The sequence below is a fragment of the Panulirus ornatus genome, chromosome 20 (genome assembly GCF_036320965.1).
Source record: "Panulirus ornatus isolate Po-2019 chromosome 20, ASM3632096v1, whole genome shotgun sequence".
NCBI lineage: Eukaryota > Metazoa > Arthropoda > Malacostraca > Decapoda > Palinuridae > Panulirus > Panulirus ornatus.
This window is the reverse complement of record NC_092243.1, coordinates 8,634,852-8,655,692: the sequence shown is the minus strand read 5'-3', so window position 1 is coordinate 8,655,692 and position 20,841 is coordinate 8,634,852. Positions and strand designations below refer to the sequence as shown.

At 42.7% G+C, this 20,841-nt stretch overlaps 1 protein-coding gene across 2 annotated transcripts in view; it reads right to left on the bottom strand.

The window, feature by feature from the left end:
- LOC139755905 (carbohydrate sulfotransferase 1-like) overlaps positions 1-20,299 on the bottom strand; it is a 191,717-nt gene extending 171,418 nt beyond the window's left edge. For both annotated transcript variants that reach the window (XM_071674635.1, XM_071674636.1), the window contains exon 1: positions 19,999-20,299. The gene's annotated coding sequence lies outside the window, so the exon portion shown is untranslated. The remainder of the gene's footprint in view (positions 1-19,998) is intronic.
- Positions 20,300-20,841: the final 542 nt, after the last annotated feature.

Genomic DNA, 20,841 nt, shown 5'->3' with positions numbered 1-20,841 from the left:
CTCTCTCTCCTTCCTCGTCCTCCTATTCATCTATCCTTATTCATATATCTATTCCTACGTTAATCATATACTTCGTCCCCCCCATCCCCCAATGTCTTTGATGCTTCTCATTCCTCCCTTCATCTCTCAGGTAACATCACTCTGTAAATAAGTTTTTCTTCGACGATTCATACCCAGAAGAGCCTCATACCTCCTCCTGTGTCAATGTTCCCCTCATGATCGATATTACCTCTCATTTATCCTTATCTTCCCCACTGATCTTTTTCTCCCCTGCTACGCATATGTTCAGTTCCCAGTCATCAAACTCCTCCTCCCCCTCCATCAAGACGACTCATTCACCTAATTCAGCCACTCTTATCGCTTACGCATCTCCTCACATCATCTCACTCACTAAACCACCCCCCCCCCCCGCGCCAACTCAACTCCCCCTTACTCACTTCCCATTTACCACCCCTGCCAACCCTTATGTCCTACAAACGTATGTGAGGAAAAACCTCAGGTGTTGGCAACGACGAAGCAAGGAGGGGAGCCAACGTTGCTGTAGGCAATCACCGTGACCCCATCAAACCATATGTTCATTTTTTCTGTTCAACCAGAGCAAGATGTTAAGGTTCAGATTAAAGGACAGGCCGTCATATTCAAGGGGTCGTATAGCCGTGCTCAAGGGTCGTACAGCCGTGCTTGAGGGTCGTACAGCCGTATTCAAGGGTCGTAAAACCGTGCTTAAGTGTCGTACAGCCTTGTCTAAGGGTCGCACAGCCTTTCTCAAGGGTCGCACAACCGTGCTCAAAGGTCGTACAGCCATGTTCATGGGTCGTACAGTCGTGTTCAAGGGTCATATAGCCATGCTCAAGGGTCGTACAGCCGTGCCTAAGGGTCGCACAGCTGTGTTCAAGGGTCAAATAGCCGCGCACAAGGGTCGTCATAACCATAGTCGAGAGGTTAGTGAATGACAAGTTCGCTGCCAGTCCGTCCCCTTGCAGCCAGGGAACGAAGCTCGAGGGGGCTACGTTTGGTGTGCGCCATCAGTAATGTGAGCCAGACATTCCATCAAGGAGCACTTCGGGTCTCCAGCAGATGCGGTTCTGACTCGGGTACTGAGAGCTATGATTCCTCAGTCAGTCTTACACAGGATGAGAGATAGAGCTGGAAAGGCGTATGGTATACAGCTGTCCGAATGCTTTGCAAGCAGAGTGTGGAAAGGGGTTTGCTGAGAGTTGGTAAAGTAGTTATTGTGCTTGTAAAAGGGGTCTTTCTCTTGATGTTAGTGACGTGAGGAAAGAATATCATTGGTGTAACATATGCATTGCCCTGTAGTGTTGGCATTGTGATGAGAGAGAAAGAGAAGAAGAGGAGGGGCTGGTTGAACAGTGTGGAGTGTGGGAGTATGTTTGAGCTGGTTGAGCAGTGTGACGTGTGGGTGTATGTTTGAGCTGGTTGAGCAGTGTGGCGTGTGGGTGTATGTTTGAGCTGGCGTTCGGTGTCAGTCAGTGGGATAATTAAGGATTCATGTTGCTGTTGTAGTGGGAGCCATTACAAGAGGAGTGCGACGTTTCCGGTTGTAGGTTATTATGGGCTTGTGATAGTCTGGTTTGTTGTGATGTGATGGTAAGGTCGTCTGCCAGGGTGTCATGAGGTGGGTAGATGGTCACACACACACACACACACACACACACACACACACACATAAGACCTGATTTTCATATGCAAGTCTAGTTACGTGTCCATAAACCAGAGACAACTGGTTGGATGGATAAACGAAGGTCCCACAAGGTCACACAAGGTCATCAGAACACTCCTCATTCATCTCCTCTGTCTCCACCGCATTATGAGGCTGCTCTAGCTGAGGAGGCAAAGACCCCCAAGTCTTATTGGCTTTTGGGACGTGATGAGAGTCGAGCAGCTCGCGTCTCTGAGGGCAGGAGACATATCATACATCACACAGAAGCTGGTCGGCTTTCCTGTGAAGAGGACTTGCCTTCTGTCTGCCTGGAAGTGAGTGGTAACTCACCCCCGCGGGAAGGGGACGTCAAAGGCACGGCTGAGGTCGCCTGTGTTGCACACAGGCAATGTGGAATGAATAGCAACACGTCTTCTTGAGGAGATCTTATAGCACGTCTCCCTGTGGTCATCTAGCGGGTGGTGAGTGGTGATGGTAAGGCGGTGTTCAAAGCGCCTGGGCTGCTGCCAAGGTCATTATCTCCCGCTGGCTGTACTGGTGTGGCGACACACAAGACACAGAGTTCGATCTCCCTATAACACAAGGCTTATAAAGCCCAAGACACAACTTAGACGTTAAAGATACAGCATTTAATCCCATATTTATGAAGTTCCAGCGGTTTCAAGACTGCTCTATACTCCTTTTGATCGAGCAGTTCCTCCACGGGGCTGTACTTCTTTTCGTCCATTGACTATGACGAAACATTTGCAAAATGCGCATGAAATGTGAAATATATGTATAACTATGTGTACAACAAATCTGTGAGAGGTATGTCTGAAAACATATGTGTATACACCTATACGTGGAACGTATGAATAAAGTGTACATGAAACATGAGTAAAACACACGTGTAAAAGACATATGCTAAACATATGTATGAAATATGTATAACATATATGCTAAACATATGTATGAAAACTTGTGTAGAATACGTTTGAATTTCTTTTATAATACGTTTGAAACACGAGTTTAACATGTGTGTCCAACAGTTGAATTTTCACGTCCTATTTCCACTCTTGTCTGAGCCCATAGAAAATAAACCTCACGTATGTCAGCAACTGCCAGCTGGTTCAGTGGCAACAGAGATATCATCAGTTATTAATTACTTATTTCCCATTGTGGCTTAGAACTCCACATTGGGGTAATTGTATCCTTTATTTCCATACCGTATTTGTTTTTCATCAGTGAGTACTAACCCATTGCCCGCAAACTGTTAGGAGGATTTGGAACGTAGTAATGAAAGCTTCTATTTGTAATTTGTGATAGCCAGAATCTGAGGTTTGGTCTTGGTCCCGTGTGTGTAATTGATTACCGACCTGTAATTACCTCTTTGTACTGTAGAGGGAGGGAGTTTTCCACTCGTGTGCGTGAGTATGTGTATTTGTGTAGCTAGGGTGGGGTTGGGACTGGCAGTAGGTTCTTGTTATGTCTACAGTCAATTGTTTGTCACTGTGGCCGTGAAATGTCGGTGGAGATAACCGTAGACTTACTTCTGTTTATATGTCCGTCAATGGAGGTTGGAAAGGCCTTAGATTCCTTATTGTGTTTATACTGTGTGGATCAATACGACAGGGGTTGATTCAGTGTGGAGATATGACGAGTTCTTTTCTCTGTGAGATGTATGTCTCGTATCAGTAAAATCTGGGACAGGAAATCTGTCGACTTTAGAGAAAGTGTCGTTGGAAAAAGAAAAAAAAAGGTGTCGTTGAGGACGTCAACTGCATAATATCAATACAACTGAGCCTGAGGTTCTAAAACGTTCCTTTAAGCTTCGTCTGAGCATCACATTCCTATGTTAACCCTCGGTGAAAACCCTCCAGAGTCCTTCAGATCCTAAATCTCGTCCATCTAGTCAACAGTCTCCAGTTTATCTTCCAAAAGCCACTACCATTCAGGGTGTTATCAATAAGTGGCTACGTAAATCCCATAGCTTTCTTCCTGATGGTCAAACATGGCTTAGTTAAATCCTCAGCCATCCTGTGGGGTTAGGGGAACGTCCATTGGTAAAACCCATAGACATTTGAGAGAGCGTTGGTGAACTGTGTGTTACAGTCCCAAAGTATTTATTGTGACATCGGGTTGGTAAACCCCTCAGACTTTTCTCTGATAGTGAAATGTGGATGTGAACGTCCGTAGACTTATTGTGTTTTGTGACTGATACGTTGATCTTATCGAAGCGAACCGTATGAGTGTATTTCTTCATTATGCTAACCTATTCTGTTTCCGTAACAAACAAAAGACCATACCAGTTGACAGTAAATGGGTAGAAGTATATTATTTCACTGTCGCTGAAGGTAAATCTATAATGTCTAGTATAAAGGTAAATCTATAATATCTAGTATGCAGTTTGGGTGTTGTAGTGCCATGGGAATACGACAGTGAGAAGCATGGATTATCCAACAAGTGACAGAAACCCTAACATTTGTCGTTGGATTAATTATTAGAATAGGATTAAAGGAATAATCTGATAGTTTGACTAACATACTGGCAATTAGGTTTTTTGGTGCAATACCTGTGATAAAATTGAGACTCGTCACAATGACGTCTTTCAAAATTCATCACTTGCTTAGACATCAAAATAATGATACCCAATGAAGACCTTTTCCCACGTCTTACTGATAAACAGAAGATCTTGTCACCAACAGAGAATTTGCAACTCTATAGTAAGACAGTACCAAGGAGGACTGAGTCGATTTTGTTATAAACAGTATTCACGACCACTTGAAAAGTGATTACCAAAATGTCCTTTCTCTCATTGCAGCTTAATGAGTCCGCGAACATGTTGGACTGTGTCGAACTAACGATTATGATCAAAATGTAGCGAATTAATCTCTCTGTCAAAGAGAAGCTATCGAAAACACTGCGAGTGTAGAGACGAACAAAGGGTCGAAGATATCTCTAAGACCCTTAAGTAAAGAACTCAGCAACGGAAAGTATGTACGTCTTTGCACTACGGATTAAGGGAGGAGAGACTCTTGCACTGTGGACTTCAGGAAGGCTGTGAAAAGCGAGTCCATTTGCCCTGTGGAAGAGAAATGAGTCTTTCCCAGAATTCACCTCTCACCATTAACAACGTCCATCATTACGGTTTCAAGAGTGAGATTCTGTCCTGATATAGAACACACACACACACACACACACACACACACACACACACACATGAAGGTTGTGAAGATGACAATTAACCCTCGTCTTGGCAGCTGTCATCCAACTCAAAACTTCTTCCAAGACTTCCCTCTGGGAGCCATGCATAAAGCTCTTACATTGCACTCCAAAGTTCGATGGTTCGGTAAACGTAAAGTGCTTGCAAGGTCTGCAGCTCCTAATGGAAGAGGGAATGGAGTTGGTGAGGTCCGGAAATGAGCATTGCGTGCGCAGCTTATGACAAGTTTGCTTTAATGGACTTTGCCTTCACCGCTCCCCACCCCCACACCCCCAACACACACACACACACACACACACACACACACACACAGAGGAAACTATAAAGCTGAACAGTTTGAACGTGGAGCGTCAGGGTTGAGACAAACACAATTCTTATATGCTTGCTTCACTCAACGCGTTCAAATGTCTACTGGGATTTATGACATCAAAAGAAATCGCTTCTAGTTTTAAAACATCAATATATATATATATATATATATATATATATATATATATATATATATATATATATATATATATATATATATGAAAATTGTTAACACTACTGATGAGTGAATTTGATCCTCTTTCCCTTTTGTCGACCACAATGCGCCATTTCAAAGAACTTTCAATAAAAGGTTTCAACAATTCATTGTCACAAAAGCTGTAGTAGCCTATTCTTTTTTTATCACTGACGAATCCATTGTACACAGTTAAGGCTGGGGAAACTGCTGTGCCTATAGGAAATCATTTCAAGTCGTCACAGAATAACTTGGACATAGAAAGAACAGCAACATCTTTAGTTTCATGTATAGATTTCTGCAGCTGAAGAAATTATTAATCTGAATACTAGTGCTTAATATACAGAGACTTATCACTGTGAATATCTGTTCCCACATATGAAGGGCATAAAATTCGAAGATCCAGTTTAAAAGATACTCATCGGGACTGACTGTCAACTGCCATTAACTCTTACACCACAGATTATTATAAGCAGTGGAAGAAATACAACGTCAAGTCTCATAATGTCAAAAACATTTGTCAATAAGCACGAAGTCATATTTTCTTAAATGCATTTAGGATGGTCGTGATAAAGGTTTTCGTCTTTTTCATTGCCTATTTACAATCGCATGTGCGTGCGTCTGTAGGATCCGATCTTACGAAAGGACTTCTTGCTTTGTTGATCCCTCTGCCTTCATCCACCAGGCACCACAGCAAGCCATTCAGTATGATGAGGTTCTGGATGCCTCTTCTACATCATTTGTCATCGAATTGGCGAATGACATTATCCACAGTTTGGGTTATTATCGGAAATATTACCTCAATACCCAGATTCATCACTGTAGCGGGTTCACAGATACGTGTCTTAGTTATAAGATTTTCTTTCGCTTGATTTACTTACTGACGTTTCCCGCCATTACGAGGAGGCGTCAAGATACAGACATATGAGTTGTTAAGGAGGTAAATCCTCTGAGGTACTTAGTTATAAACGTTAGCTTTAACGTTAGCTGAGAAGGCTCTAATCAAGGACATCTCATTAACGCTATACATCCATATACCTTAGCCTGGGCCAGGTACCTATCTCATCAACGAACCCTTTGGGGTGGATGAACAACTGGGTTGACTGTGGACCGACTGTGGAACCAGGATTCGAACCCATTATTAGCTGCTCGATCCTGGCCGACCCGTGAATGCGTCATGGTCAGGGATGCTAACCCTTCCTAAACCTTAAAGTATTGAATATTCACAGTAAATCATTTTCTTAAATGGGCCTCAAATTTTCCTCATGGAAACTGGCTCACCTGCAGACTGCGTCCAGACTCCAATTAAACCCTTAATAAAAGGGTCAATTACTGGGATGGTTCTGACCTAGAATTCTCACTTAAGGAACTGGGTCACAGGAGGTAAGATTCAAGGTAACTTCTCTCACACTCTTTTATATATCAAAGTCTCCAGTCGCGAGGGAGAGTCCCCATCAAAGCCAGGCCATAAATGGAACAAGAAGTGGAGAAGGGAAAAAAAAGAAAAGCATCTACGAGTTTTTTCTTGAGAAAGTAAAACACTTTTCCTTTCTAAAAGGATTTTGTGGGTCGTAAATGTTGGACACAACACAAGAGGACAAGGAGTTCCCAATCGTAGCTATGTTGGTAGGTAAGGGAGCAATCACAGAAACCGAACACCTCAAGCAATTATAGAAACCGAACACCTCGAGCAATCATAGAAACCGAACACCTCAAGCAATCATAGAAACCGAACACCTCAAGCAATCACAGATAAACTTCTCTCTCAAAGAGTGACTTACGAACACAATACAAGATTAGGATCTCATTAGGTTTGAAGATCTTATACGCCCAAGGCTTCAGAAGTTCCGAGTCTCAAACCACAGAAACACAAAGGAAGAGAGAGGTTGGGACAGACTGAGAGTAGCAAAGTAATAGGCAGAATGTAAGGGTGATAAGAGTGACAGACAGTCATGTGGCGAGGGCGACAGAGAAACTGACAGTCACAAAGTGACAGAGAAAGATAGTGTCAGAATAGGAGTGACAGAGAAACTGAGTGACAGTGACAGAGCAGGAGTGACAGAGAAATAGACAGTGACAGAGTAGGAGTGACAAAGAAACTGAGGGTGGCAGAGTGGGATTGACAGAGAAACTGACAGTGACAGAGTAGGAGTGACAGAGAAACTGAGGGTGGCAGAGTGGGATTGACAGAGAAACTGACAGTGACAGAGTAGGAGTGACAGAGAAACTGACAGTGACAGAGTAGGAGTGACAGAGAAACTGGCTGTCACAGAGTAGGAGTGACAGAGAAACAGACAGTGACAGAACTGGAGTGACGGGGAAACTGAAAGTGACGGAATAGGAGCAACAGAAAACCTGACAGAGTGAGAGTGACAGAAAATACCAACCAGAAAAGAGAAAACGCTAACTTAAAAAATATCATCACAAAATCACCATCAATAACGAAATAACAGCAACGAAGTAAAAATGAAAAAAATCACAGAGCAGCAAACAACCACACAGTAAACAACAACACGACAAACAATCACGGACGAACAGTGACAAAATAACAAGCAACAGTGAAACAGAAAACGAGGTCGAAATTGACAATGGACCAGAGAGATGATGACTGAAGACGCAGGAGGACGAGCAGTTCCATCCATCCATTCCCCTCCCTCTATCTTTCCTTCCCTCCCTCCTCCATCTATCCCGCTCTCTCTCTCCCTCTCCCTCCTAACACAGAGGATGACAGTCAGTTCCATCCATCCATTTCCCTCCCTCCTCCATCTATCCCTCTCTCTCCCTCCTCCATCTATCCCTCTCTCTCCCTCCTAATACAGAGGATGACAAACAGTTCCATCCATCCATTCCCCTCCCTCTATCTTTCCTTCCCTCCCTCCTCCATCTATCCCTCTCTCTCCCTCCTAATACAGAGGATAACAGGTAGTTCCATTCATCCATTCCCATCCCTCCTCCATCTATCCCTCTCTCTCCCTCCTCCATCTATCCCTCTCTCTCCCTCCTAATACAGAGGATGACAAGCCGTTCCATCCATCCATTCCCTTCCCTCTCTCACCTATCCCTCTCTCTCCCTCCTTCCCTCAGACAATCAAAACAACACAGCTTTGCATGAATATAGAATGAAGGCTTCAGACCACTTCGTCAGGGCCAGACTAATGTCCAGGGAAGACGAAGAACATTTCTTATCCTCTTCATTTGATAAGAAACAGTTGAGGTCTTTTGTACAAATGGGAACTGTGCATTCTAAAGGCCTATCGTTTAACATGCATCTCATATATGTAAATATATATATATACATATACTGTAGTGTCTCTAGTGAAATAAGATAAATGATACTCAACCCTGAAGTATTTAAAATACGACTGTCGTTAGGTACGCCTCGCATAAGATGTATTTTGTATTCTCAACTTTCATATTCATTACAAGTCTGTTCCACTACCCTGAGTGGAATTAGAAATATCATGGCTTCATTTTAATTAGATTAATTCGACTACAAAATGGAATTCACGAGCAGCGGAAAATTTATTGCTTTAGATATAGCGGTCATTTGTTTGTTTAGCTGAGATTCAGAGGCTTTTCATTTAGTCCTCACACACACACACACACACACACACACACACACACACACACACACACACACACGGACGCACACGGCCGCATATAAAGAAGTGTGGTGATGTTATGTGTGTGTGTGTCTGAGTGTGTGTGTGTGTATTTGTGTGTGTGTGTGTGTGTGTGAGTGTGTGTGTGTGTATGTGTGTGTGTGTGTGTGTGTGTGTGTGTGTGTGGTGAGTGCATGACAGTTGAGGGGCTCTGTTCAATGCCTTCATTATGGACTTTGCATCAAGGACATTACTGGTTTGTAGTATATCAAAGTAGTGTGTGCAATAGTGAAAAGACAGATGAAGTTCAAGGGGCAAACGAGAAAGTGTAACACGTACATGTCTCGGGAGCGGAGATTCAGACTGGTGTTTGCCCGGCGGAATGGAGTTTAAAACCGGATTAGGAGAGCTGTTGTTTATTCATTAGTGTGTGCAAGCGTTTTATCAATGTTACGTTTGTCGAGAGAGGGGGTAATCTGCGAGTGCTGGCTGCTGATGTGTGAGGGGTAAGGATGTGTGTGTTTGTGTTTCTACATAGTAGTGAGTGGTGGGTTATGGTGTGCGTTCGTGTGAGATTGTATTACAAGCGATTTAGTTTATAACACATTTGTTGAATGTTCTGTGGCTGATAGAAAGACAATGATTGTTTTGAAGACCTTGTTTTGTGTGATTTTCGCGACTTTATTTCTCTTCTGTTTTGTTTTTCAACCGAGGTCGATGACCAGGTAGGTGAAGTGGAGTAGTACAAGGTAAATAGAATGAGCAATATGCAGAGGAAGTACAACGTATTCCTCTCCTTTTTTCTAAACCTGATGCCTCTTGTATTTTGCCTTCAACTACATAACCCTAGAACCTCTTTTGAAGGGGGTTACCTGCAGCCTCAAAGGTGCTCTACAGTCAGAAGCAAGGTTAGGTGAACGTCTTTAAAATGGCAGGCTCCTTGGCGAGACTGTATTTTTTTTCGTCCATTGACGATAAGAAATCCTCGCTAAAGGTGAACGTCCACTCACAGTCTAACCTAATCAGGGATCTGGTATCACCTGCTGGTTGTGTGTGTGTATATATATATATATATATATATATATATATATATATATATATATGAAAGGAATCTGTAATGATGTAAGTGTCCATCAGTGTTCTATCTACTTTATATGACCATTTGAAGTTCAATACAAAGGCTCGAAGTCTCATACTGATGTCTCATATTTGAAGTTCAACACAGAGGTCGAAGCTTCAGACAGATGCCTCAGATCATATATAAAGCTCAACACATAGGTCGAAGCCTCGGACTGATGTCTCGGATCATATGTTCCACAATACGAGTCGACGAATTCTTCTGAATTTCAGGCACGTAGCTTACGTCTCCTTTATTCGGTAATAAACTCGACCGACCTTTCCAACACACTCATATGACCTTTTGAATCCTGGATCGAGCAGGAGTAAAAAAATGGGAGATTCATACAAACTTAACATGTAAGCTTATTAAATACTTCAACATTTTTTTCTTTCGCTTGGATCAATTATTTTTAAAAATTGTTTGTTTTATACCATCTATTGTACTATACTGGGGGGGATTTTCATTCCTATTTCATTGGGAGCATATCAGACAGAATATTCTATTTAAAACACTGTTGAAATATACACTGGTCTTTAACAAACAGTGTATCAAATAATATATATAATTTCCGGGGACGTGAAAGAGAATACGGCCAATATATCTTCAGTATGATGTAAAAAAAAATAAGATGACTAGAAGGGAAGGGAGTTAGGGGGACTATAAAAATCCTCCCCTCCTTTACTATCACTTTCTGAAGGTAGGGACAGATGGAGCCATGTGACTTTTTTTTCCACATTGGGTCAATGATAGAAATATCACTGCTAGACATACCACACACTATTTCCAGTACGATATTCGCGTGCCTCTTGCCTTCTTTCCTGTAATCTCCTGTCTCTTCACATCTCCCTCTGTCTCCAGGTTTCTCATGATATTCCTTTTTAACTTGCTCACGCCTCAGTGTATTGCCTCTTATACACATCCCTAAGAATGTCCCACTTGTTTGCTGGTCATATGGCTTGCTCAACGTACCTCCTGCCTACAAGATGCCTTACTGGAAAGGTGAGCTTCTATACTGAATGGTAATCCTTTATCATTCTCTCTCTATGTCTTCACAGTATAGTCCAATTCCTTTTTTGTCTTTTTCGTCTCCAAACCTGTACCTGCCGTGTCTATAGCTGGTATGAGTCTCTTCATCAGTATCTGTTCCTTATTTACCCTTTCCTCTTCGAACGAATCAAAGTCTTTTTCAGGTCGAGATGTCACCATCTGTTTTCCGAACGTTCTTAGATTTCTGTGATCCTCGTTTCTTGCCTCCCTGAAGAGTTACCTGGTAACCCACCACGTCTGTGTCTTTCTTCTTCTGAAATCTCCATTTTCTAGACAACTTGCACCAGTCCCGAACACTTTAAGTTTTTATTTTTTCCAATTTTTCCATCGATCCAGCCATAATTTTCTCTGATTGTCCCCCTAATTCCCTTATCCATTTGATAACACTTTCATTATCTTTTATTTGGTTACTTAATTGCTTTAACTGTTTGGTGTGTGTGTGTGTGTGTGTGTGTGTGTGTGTGTGTGTGTGTGTGTGTGTCACAAGGGACAACGTAACTTTTCACCTTTCTTTAAAGGATCAAACTCCACTATATTCACTCAACACCTCACAAGAGGGGATTCGGCGGTCCATTAGCTTACAAATCCCTCCAGCGCCGCTCATTGGCCTGAGCCAACAACCAACAGGAGGTAGTCAGCTCCCTCTAACTAACAGCTTTTTTAAAATAGTTATTGACAGATACTTTCTAATTTTTGCGTCTGTTCCACCCCTGGCTGCTCGTGTGTCTACCCTACCGCTCCAATATCATCTGTTCCACTCATATGTCCTATCTGTTTCTATCCATTGGTTCACACATTCTCTCCTATCATCTCTTTCCCTCACCCTTCTACTCTTATCTCTCTTTCCCTCACCCTTCTACTCTTATCTCTCTTTCCCTTCTTCTTTTCCTTTCTCTCACTCTAACCCTCTATTCTGTTCCTCCTTCCCTTATCTCTTTCCCCTCTCCGTTGTTCCCTCACCTCCGCATTTTCACTCATTTCTGTCTCTATGGTGGAAATCACAACTTTTGGTCTCCTATTTCAAAAACGCTTTTATCATCTTTGCTACGCGATTATAGAGCTTACCTGTCATTTACACACACACACACAGACACACACAGACACACACACACACACACACACACACAAATATATATATATATATATATATATATATATATATATATATATATATATATATATATATATATATATTTTTTTTTTTTTTTTTTTTTTTTATACTTTGTCGCTGTCTCCCGCGTTTGCGAGGTAGCGCAAGGAAACAGACGAAAGAAATGGCCCAACCCCCCCCATACACATGTACATACACACGTCCACACACACAAATATACATACCTACACAGCTTTCCATGGTTTACCCCAGACGCTTCACATGCCTTGATTCAATCCACTGACAGCACGTCAACCCCTGTATACCACATCGCTCCAATTCACTCTATTCCTTGCCCTCCTTTCACCCTCCTGCATGTTCAGGCCCCGATCACACAAAATCTTTTTCACTCCATCTTTCCACCTCCAATTTGGTCTCCCTCTTCTCCTCGTTCCCTCCACCTCCGACACATATATCCTCTTGGTCAATCTTTCCTCACTCATTCTCTCCATGTGCCCAAACCATTTTAAAACACCCTCTTCTGCTCTCTCAACCACGCTCTTTTTATTTCCACACATCTCTCTTACCCTTACGTTACTTACTCGATCAAACCACCTCACACCACACATTGTCCTCAAACATCTCATTTCCAGCACATCCATCCTCCTGCGCACAACTCTATCCATAGCCCACGCCTCGCAACCATACAACATTGTTGAAACTACTATTCCTTCAAACATACCCATTTTTGCTTTCCGGGATAATGTTCTCGACTTCCACACATTTTTCAAGGCTCCCAAAATTTTCGCCCCCTCCCCCACCCTATGATCCACTTCCGCTTCCATGGTTCCATCCGCTGACAGATCCACTCCCAGATATCTAAAACACTTCACTTCCTCCAGTTTTTCACCATTCAAACTGTCAAATGCGTGTGTAACTTTTGAATCCATTTTTTTTCATCCCATCACTACATCTAGACACTATTGGCTCACAGTTAATTACATAGTAACAAAAGTGTGTTTACATTTTAATCACATCAGGGGGCTTTATACGCCTGAAAATGATTTCAGGACTTAATTCAAAAACATAAAAAAAAAAAGAATAGTTTTGGAAGACTTAAATTAAATGTATTTCGAATGTTGTCGTTTCAGAAAAAAAGACATTTGAAAGAAAAGTGGCTTAAGCAGATACGTATTTGCATATCAACAGGTATATCAGGTATTTGCATACCTTTACTCGCAATGTGACATATGGACAAGGTGTTCTGTCGACGAATCATGACCATGGTAGCGAATAGGTCCAACATGTTTAACGTGGGAATGATACTGATAGCATTTGGTTTAACGTGGTCTTGCATTACGTCAACAGTGCATCTCATATGTTTCAGTCACTGTGGCCCACCTCCAGGGCCTTCTGCAACACCTTCCACACCAGGGGCAGGAATGTACAATATGAGTCTCCGTTTTTTTTTGTGTGTGTGTGTGTGTCTGTGGCAGGAAGTGGACTTAAAGATGAATTCCAATCAGCAATCAATATCCAGTAAATCAAACGCCTAAACACCTTACTCCAAATGATCTATGAGAGATCTTAGACCAGTGATTGATAAGGAGTTTATGATAAAAGATATCATACTAAATCACATACTGATATCCTTCATCTTACGGTAAAAAATGGGGCTTCAAAGAGTCACTCTCTAGCGCGCGCAAGTACCAAGGTCACCTGTGTGTCATCACATTATATTCATCGGGAGTGTTCTGGAGGCAAATCCGGGTTCGGTGGTGAGATCCTGACTCTGAGAAACGTAAATTAGAAAACACGAACGGAATCCGGATGTAAAAAGACATACATTTTCTTCTCAAGTCAGAATAAACATGATGATTTACGTTTTCTGTGGCAGACGAGACGACGAAGCCATTCTCATGCCATCATCAAGTCCTTCATAGACAGGAAAACGCGTCTTCCACTGTCGCATCCGTGTTGACACTTGTTATCGAACCATCCAAAGCCTCGCACTCTGACGGCATCTGTATCAGAGCAACGGCACGACCCCCTAGGGATGACAAGCCTGTTCTCTGACCTGACCTCTAGGTCTCAAGATAAAGGCCACAACATCAAACCTAAAGGTCATCCCATTATGCTTAAGGGTCGTACCGTCGTGTTCAAGACCCGTACCGTCGTGTTTAAGGGTCGTAACACCGTGCTCAAGGGATCAGTCCATTAATGGGTCGTTTCTCAGGTCGTACCATGCTAACGCGGGTCAAGTAGGTCGTCCCTTAGAGAGAGAGAGAGAGAGAGAGAGAGAGAGAGAGAGAGAGAGAGAGAGAGAGAGAGAGAGTAGGAGGCACACAGGGCCCTCGCATCAAAAATCTAGCCATCATTTTCATTCCAAAGTCTACGTCATTCAGTATAGTCTTATCAGCTCCGCTAAGTTCTTCCAGTGATCAGGCCTAGCGTTCTTGACGGAGGGGGTAGCCAGCCAACCAGCCAGCAGTCTGGCTACACTGTGGGACACGCTTCATTTGCCTAATTCTGTCTCATTGGAAAGCCAGGATTGTGGAACTTTGGAAGACCTCTCATGTCGAGCGTGCAGGAAGGTGTGGGAGGTCGAGTGTTCTCTCAAGATACCTCGTCATCTTTTTCCCTTCTCTATCTTAGGTAAGATATTTCTTGCTCTTCTCTTGAACTTCCTGCATCTTTTCTCTTTTTTTTTTTCCCCGTATATCGCATTGGTTTCCAATGTTGTTTCCACGCTTAATAACTTTATCTTGTCGCGTTTGTTTCCAGTGTTGTTTCCACACTTAATAACTTTATCTTGTTGTTATAATTAGATCTGGTTATGGATAGACGATTTGATCTTGTTTAGCTCAGAAAAAGACAAAGTCAAGGGATGATCCGATACAGCATTAAAAATGATCAAAGACTTTAACGTTCTCGATCTATGATGCTATTTCAGGATAGATTTGTCTGATTTCTCATACACGAACAGATTCCAGTTAGTGGGCCAGCTTCTGATATCGAAGGAGGCCAAGTATTTTTGTCTTCCAAAGGACTGTTTACTTAGGAATTTTCTAACTAATTCGAGAGAGCGAAAGCAGCGTCAACGCTACGTTTAAGAAGTTGAGAAATCCTCAAAGTCCACTAGTGCCATTATTTGAGCTTCCTTAGTTACGTATGAAATTTATAAATATTTCTCCTTAAGTAATCTTTTTGCTTTTCTACTTTTTCCTCACTGATCTCTTCCATTATCAATTATATACCCTAGCATAAGTCATGTACCTAATTATTAGCCAATCGCTAGGAGAGGATGAACAGCTTGGTTGACTGTGGTGGACCAACTACCACAAAGAGGATCCGAACCTATGCTCTCGACCCTGAGCGGCCCGTGAACGCATTACGCTACACAACGGAAATCCATAAAATACATTGTAGCAGTTCAGACATGACAACAATATGTTACGAAACCTTTCCTAATTCTTCAACTTAAAAATAGACTCTCGGTGTACCAGAAAAAGAAAACTTGTGCGGAATGGCAGACATCAAGACGACTCTGAACTGCCAATCAAGATGTGAGTGAAACTTCAAATCGTATATATATATATATATATATATATATATATATATATATATATATATATATATATATATCATCAGCCGTTGCTTCACAGATCCGGTCGCATCGGGGTAACCTAACTTTTACAAGAGGAGTTTTGGTAACTTTCTGCCAAGACGCATTCAATTGCTCCACATTGAGGGACGATCCTGTATAAAGTCAAGGTTCGTCAACGATTTCTTGTCATAATCTCGTGATTATATTGAATCAATGTTCTTGACTCTCTCTCTCTCTCTCTCTCTCTCTCTCTCTCTCTCTCTCTCTCTCTCTCTCTCTCTCTTCCTGAATCCATTTCCGTTATGAGCTGTGATGATCATGTCGCTTCAGAACAGACTGCAGTGGGTTATGTAATCCAGTTAAGTATATTAGCAGACGATCTATCTCGAAAAGCGATCGGTTAAATGAACAAATCGTAAGACTGTGCAGATAACACATTTATCATGAAGCTTTTAACATAAGACTCTTACGAAAGCCATGTAATACTTTATCCATTATCAACTGGGTCGTATATATGCAATATCCAGGCCCTCAGGACTCAAAAGGTGGTGAGGGACTTGAATGAGTGACTCGCGTTTAGCTGCTGAGACAGTGTAAATGTCTCTTTCACAGGAGAGTTGGTGCCAGCGGATGATCAGCCACCAGGATCTTCCGGTAGAATATTTACGCATCGAGAACTTGGTGCTTCATCTTACGGCTGACACATCCCGGTGGGCCAGTATGGGCCGGAGGCGGTGGTCGAGCAGTACCACCAGATGGTGATGGTGGCCAAGCGAGAGAGAGAGAGAGTGGAGGAGATGGGCCAAATGTTGGTCCATACAGGAATGGAGGAACGACACGTTAAATATAGCACCGAGGTTTAAAAAAAAGTTATTCAATAATAGTGATACACATGGAGAAAATGGGTAATGACTGGTCAACAAAATTGGACAAAGGATTTGGTGAAAAGGTAGACATTTTATGAAATGGGTAAGAAGAAGGAAAAAGAAGAAATGGGTGAAAGATGAGAGGGTTTGTATGACCCAATAGGCTCTGTCGTTCAGAGGGAGCTGGTGTCCTTACGTGGGAGTTAGGGGGTGGGGGGTTGATGGCGTCGTCCTCTAAGGGGGGGACGGGGAGAGAATTCGATGATGGGAGAGGATATTGGTGGGTTAGGTTACGTGAGGGGAGGAGGAGGGGAAGGAGGGTAGGGTTGGGTTTGGAGGGGAGACGCCAAACGTGGGGTGTATCCTGATATGACTGAGAGAGAGAGAGAGAGAGAGAGAGAGAGAGAGAGAGAGAGAGAGAGAGAGAGAGAGAGAGAGAGGGCAGCAGCAGCAAGGATGCTGGTGTGAACATGATCACCAGAGCTTTTAGAGAGAGAGACACACACACAAGCGCTTAAACACAAAGACATGATCGTCATAAAGTGCTTCAGGATCACGCCAACTTGCAAACTCCTCAATGAACTCAGCGATGCATATCTTATAAGCCAACTCCACCTCCGCCCGTCTGCTGGAGTCGCTAGGCCGTGAAGCAGAGGATTAAAGTCTCAAGTTGGGAGGAGAGAGAGAGAGAGAGAGAGAGAGAGAGAGAGAGAGAGAGAGAGAGTTAGGCATCCTCAGCCCTCCTGCTGTCGACCAGGACGGTTGTTGATAACGACCAAACCTCCTGCAGCTGATCTGCTGCTGCACAGCTGATGATGAGCTGAGTGAAACTAGTGGCTCGTCAACCACACACACACACACACACACACACACACAACAGCACCGGGAGACACACTAACTCGACCTAATGCCTAAATACCATTACATTTTCCCTCAATCTGTGGCTGCTTGGCGAGTGTGAGGCAAATTATGTTTCTGGTCAGCTTTACCGAGGTCACGTGACGACGTACTGGATGTTTGCGTCTCGTGTGTAGTCGTGTGGTACGCCTACGGTCGTCCGCAGTCATACAACAACGTGAGTGATGGAAGTGAGTACACAGTGAGGTGTGGATGGTCGTCTGCTGGTCACCTTGTACGTCTGGCATGGCAGCTAGAGACGGCGTGTCTGCAAATGAGGCCTTTGGTTGTTGGTGGTTGAGGCGGAGGAAGGGAGGGTCGGGGAATTACGAATATAAGCGATATTCTTTATCTATACTTATCTATCTATCTATCAATCTATGTATATCTATCTATCTATCTATCTATCTATCAGTTGACGTCTCACAGTAAAATGTTGAGTGTTCTACCTGACGATTCATGGGAGGGATCAGTCCAGCAGTTGAACAAAGGTTACGGAACCGTGATCGGCCTCGGGTTACGGCGCCCTCCACGCTGACCACCAAACTGCACCCCAGACTCTCCTGCCCAAGTTCCTCCCTTCCTCACCCCTTGCTGGAGGCCTAGCGGACCCGGACGCAGAAGTTTGTGTGACTAATGGTTCCAGTTTTAATTAGTTCTTCTCCTCTGGCCTGACGGACGGGAGGCATGAAGGACGACAGCAGCAGCAGCAGCAGCAGCAGCAGCACAACTTCCTGGTGATGACAGCATGAAGGACGACAGCAGCAGCAGCAGCGGCAGCAGCAGCACAGCTTCCTGGTGATGACAGAGCCAGAGCTAAGGTGATGGTGGAGGTCGGGTATGATGCGAGTGGTCACCTCCCGTGTAAGATGGACTTGGATGGCGGGTTCTTGAGGACGAGCGAGCCTTCCTGTTGTACCCTGGGTCGCCAGTAGACCATCTTCTCCAACTGGACTTTATAAAAGGACAAATATTTCTTCTCCTGGCGACGTCTCCTGTGATTCCAGGCATGTCCGAGGCTCTGGCAGGGGTCGCGAAGACCTGGACATTTTTTTTTTCCTCCCCCTCAATCATCGAAATTCTCGCCAAGATGCTGGGCATTCCCAGGGGTCCGGATTCTCTCTCTCTCTCTCTCTCTCTCTCTCTCTCTCTCTCTCTCTCTCTCTCTCGTCGATGATTTCGTGAAAAAAAGAAGAAAAAGGAATGAAATGTTTCGATGTCATCTTCAGCTGAAAGTCCCTCTTTACTTCCTGGAACATATGAGGCCTTAAAGGTTCGATACCCACCACGTCCAAAGATCGATTCACAGACCCCTTGTTCGTAGATCGAGCTACGTGGGGGTAAAGTAGAGGCCCCGGAAGCCAGCGTATTCGTAAGGTAACGAGAGAGAGAGAACCCTGAGCCAGCCTCACCCTTAGATATTATTGACAAGGTCTTCCTAACATCCCTTTATTTATGGATTACAGAATACCCTTCCCCAAATCCACTAACCTGTAGGATTAAACGGGCCATTTATTGATTTGTAATCCATACGACACTAATGACACCAATTAGCAATAAACACATCATTAACACCTTTATATACCAAGTACCCCCAATAAGTGATTATATTTTCTCACTTTTTCTAATCTACGTATGAATGGAGACGCTCTTCATGTTAACGCCAAACATGTTTACAATATTCTCGATAAAACAGATGTTGATGGAAGTAGAAATTATCATTTCCTCGCCAGAGTGATCCTAAATGGCTCCTTCAGAACAAGTTAAATGTTAACATTTCTTAAAAAACAAGTATATATATATATATATATATATATATATATATATATATATATATATATATATATATATATATACATATATTTAATGCACACTGTGAGAATACGAGCATCCCTCAATCAAACATACATAAAACTGCATAAATTATACATACTCTATACAAAATATAAACAATCACTTACATCATTAATGAATTTCATAAGAATTACAGCATCAATATACAAGGTTAAATAGAGCGAATACAACACCGAGCTCCAAAGAAATAGAGCGAATACAACGCCGAACCCCAATGCACATGGTTAAATACAGTGAATACAACACCGAACTCCTAATCATCAACGTGTACAAGATTGAATACAGCGAATACAGCGCCGAACCCCAAATCATCAGTGTGAACAAGATCAAATACAGCGAATACAACGCCGATCCCCAAATCATCAATACGCAAGATTAAATACAGCGAATACAACGCCGATCCCCAAATCATCAATACACAAGATTGAATACAGCAAATACAACACCGATCTCCTATCGGGCCTTTGTATCAAGGTCCCTGTTGAACATCGTCAAACATATGTACGTAATTTCACTGAAATAGTACTCACCACATCGAGCTCACGTGACGCCTGACCTCCGTAACCAAGTGGACGGCAGTGTCCAATACGTCTGGCCACTTCTGGGTCGTGACGATCACTTGTGACGGTCGTAACAACAGCAGTGGCTTGTTTACACTTTCCTATGAAGGTGTTCACACCCTAAATAGAATCTTTAGGACAATCAGCCTTTGTTCTCTCTGTTCACTAGTGTGTTCGCAGCTATTTCACAACGCAACACTGAGGAAACACCGCTGGAAAACGAGATACGAACGTTTATATAAACACAGAAACACTGACTACATCCACAAGGTGTCAGTGTCCCGGGTAAACTAGATGGAACGAGATTGGTCGGACGGGCAAGGAAGTATTCAATTAAGAAGTGTAACTACTACCCCCTCAACCGCCAGGCTGCCGTTATTTTTGAAAAGGGGTGACAAGAAAGTTGCCACTAACGCCATCTCTACGGGAAGTTAGGAACTTGTATAGGAGAACGTATAGGGAGCATTTAGAGTATCCTACACTAGTATCTATCTATCCATCTGTCTATTTATCTATCTATCTATCTATCTATCTATCTATATATATATATATATATATATATATATATATATATATATATATATATATATATATATATATATATATATAATGGCCTTAATTACGGCAAAATAAGCACTTGGAACACATTCATAACAAAACGAAGTGAAAACAACTTTAAGATATTAAAGCAAACAAAGATGGACACAGCAGTTCACACACTCACAAATGCACGTACCAGAATAACAGTCAAACGAAACAATATGATAAATTCATGAAATACATAGAATATGTAAATAACTTACAATAAAGAGC